This window comes from Pocillopora damicornis, chromosome 3 (assembly GCF_964200805.1).
Source record: "Pocillopora damicornis chromosome 3, jaPocDami1.2, whole genome shotgun sequence".
NCBI classification, from domain to species: Eukaryota; Metazoa; Cnidaria; class Anthozoa; order Scleractinia; family Pocilloporidae; genus Pocillopora; species Pocillopora damicornis.
In genome coordinates this window covers 29706388-29709007 of record NC_142672.1, presented here as the reverse complement: position 1 = coordinate 29709007, position 2620 = coordinate 29706388, and the positions used below count along the sequence as shown (strand labels likewise).

General features: G+C 38.3%; 1 pseudogene; it reads right to left on the bottom strand.

The window, feature by feature from the left end:
• Window positions 1–267: 267 nt before the first annotated feature.
• On the bottom strand, window positions 268–1232 carry LOC149049252 (uncharacterized; annotated as a pseudogene).
• Window positions 1233–2620: the final 1388 nt, after the last annotated feature.

The following is a 2620-nucleotide window of genomic DNA, read 5'->3' as shown; positions in this document are numbered from 1 at the left end:
GGATGATCAGTTGTGTAGACTTCTACTACGCTTTAATTGCTGCTACTTCAAAACTACGTTGATCGTGATTTTCTCTTTTCTTGTCTGTGTTATCTGCCTCAATAACAACACAACAATTGCTAATCTTTTCATGGAATTTTCTTTTTTCTTTTTTAACCACTTTTTTCCACTATATAATTAAAACAAGTCGGATGGCATTGACGGCAAAATCAATTTGATTCAAAATTCTCCCAACTTTTTGTTCTTTGCGAACATTTTAAACACTCTTTAAATAGATGTTTCAATATTTTGAAGTGGGATATCGATTGGGTAAACAGGGTTTAAAGTCCTAAGGAAAATTATTTGCAATATGCCTGCTCTTAGTTCAGGCATCCGTATAGCGTAGCTTATTAGATTTATTAGTGAGTCGGCAGCCACAAATATTATTCTTGCCATGTCAAAATGAAATGATGACTGATTGCAAAAGTTATAGAGAAGCTTGGAGTCAGAAGCCAAAACACCCCAGAATACCATCATCGATAGGAATGTTATTAACGACCCAAGGGTAGCAACAAATGAGTTTTGAAAACAAAACAGTTTTCTTGCCCTCAGGCCGGCTGCGCCATGGTGTTGAGGATGACGACTACACCGGACTTTGAGATAAATAGAAATATAACGTACAACGACAACAAAAAGAAGAATAAAAAAAATGCGAAAGAAATCAGTCCAAAAATGTCGTAAGAGTGAGTTAATATGAACGTGCTCATGACGCTAAGCAACAACCAAATGATTATTATCATCACTCCATAAACCCATTTCTTGATGAAACGATGCTCGAAAGGACGAAATGTAGCGTGTACTCGTTCTAATGAAATAACAGCGAGGTTAAGAAGGGAAACTTGATAGACTTGTAGCCCTAGGACTAATTCTAGTATAAATAACAAGGTAATATTATTTCTATTGTACTCCCACGGATCACAGTTGAAGCTTCCGCTCCATTCAATCATCAGAGGCCCGTACACCAACCCGACCAAGAGATCTACAATGGCCTGGTGGATGATCAAGTATTTACTCTGGCTCTGTAGCTGGTGCTGCTTAACAAATACAATAATGGTGAGGAGATTGAGGATGACAACGGTCAGGTACTCAGTGCTAAACACCGCAAACAATAGGATACATTGTGATGGAGAAAGCGGCTTCCTGTACATTTGGATCGCGTCATTATAGGCACTATTCTTGAGACTTGAAGCCATTGAGTTTCAATCGACCCAGCCACCACCAACTGAGTGACCTGAAGAGAAGAGAAAAAGGATATGATGTGGAAAATATAATAGCAAAGTTCTGGGTACCAAGAAATTACGTTTCGTGTGTCAGTTAAAGAGTTTGAACGCTGGCAAGAGACGATGCCGTGAGAACCAACATGGTTCCTTTGAATGTTTTATTGCGGGCTAAGCTTCTCAAATCTTCGCCACTCATTTTTTGGTTCTGATTCTTAATGTTTCTAAGGGCTAGCGAAACCACCAGTTGCGCAGGCGACCATTATGGTGTTTTTTTTCTTTTTTCTTTCTTTCTTTATCAAAAGGATAAGGGCTTCCAAGGATAACCACAAGAAAAGACAATTAACCAAATAAAATACTGAATCTGCTTCTGTTCGAAATGACGAGTGATGAAAAGTACTAGCGAAAGGAAATTGATATGCCAAAATAAATTCGAATTTTTTCTTCCCAGAGAGTTTCATGAATCAGTCTTGAGTAGATTTTAAATTTTCAACTAGAAAGTCAGCTTTATCAACATCACTGTTTATCTTGCTTCTTTTCGTTATGGATCTGACGAACTAAAGAACCTCACCATCCAACGTACTCTAATAACATCAACAAGGATACGAGAGGCCAAAAAACTAACACAATAGTCGCATCGTGGATATCCTCGAGTAAGGTAAACGACTGATGTGAACAACAATTGTTGGTCAGGGAAGGAAACTTCTTACTTTTGAAGGAAAAAGGATTGAGGTACGTGCACCTGTCACACAAACCATAGCGACGTACAGGGCGTGGATCAGTCCTAGGTCCAAACGACGCAAATCCACTTTAAGTGGTGTCATTTTCTAAAACGATGAAATGAATTAAGAAAGCCACGAAGATGTCTGGTCAAATATAAATTTCAAAATTAGGACATCTCTGTCTCCTTCGACAGATTTGACATCAATTTGAGGGGTAACCGGATGAACATTTTTGTTTACCTTTCAACACTTAACAGAGCATGATATAACAAACCATCAATCTCTTTGAACAATAAAAGTCCTCTGATCGATGAGGTTCTTCGCTTTTATAACTCAGCCCATTTGTCACCTGATGATGTTATATAAATATTTTTTTTTTCGTTCTTTTTTTTTCCAATGTCGAAGCGTGGGTCACATAACAGGTTTGAACAAGAAACCGACTTATCGGTATAATACTGTACTATACTGCTACCTCGCTACCTCCTCTATCAGAGAGGAGGTCAGTCAGTTTACAACCGCCGTCAATTCCTTTCACCCGGCTCTGAAATATACCTGGGAAATTTCCAACACTTTTTTTGGCTCTTTTGGCCATCAAAATTTCAATTGAAGGCAACGGTCTATACACTAGTGTTTACTACAAAT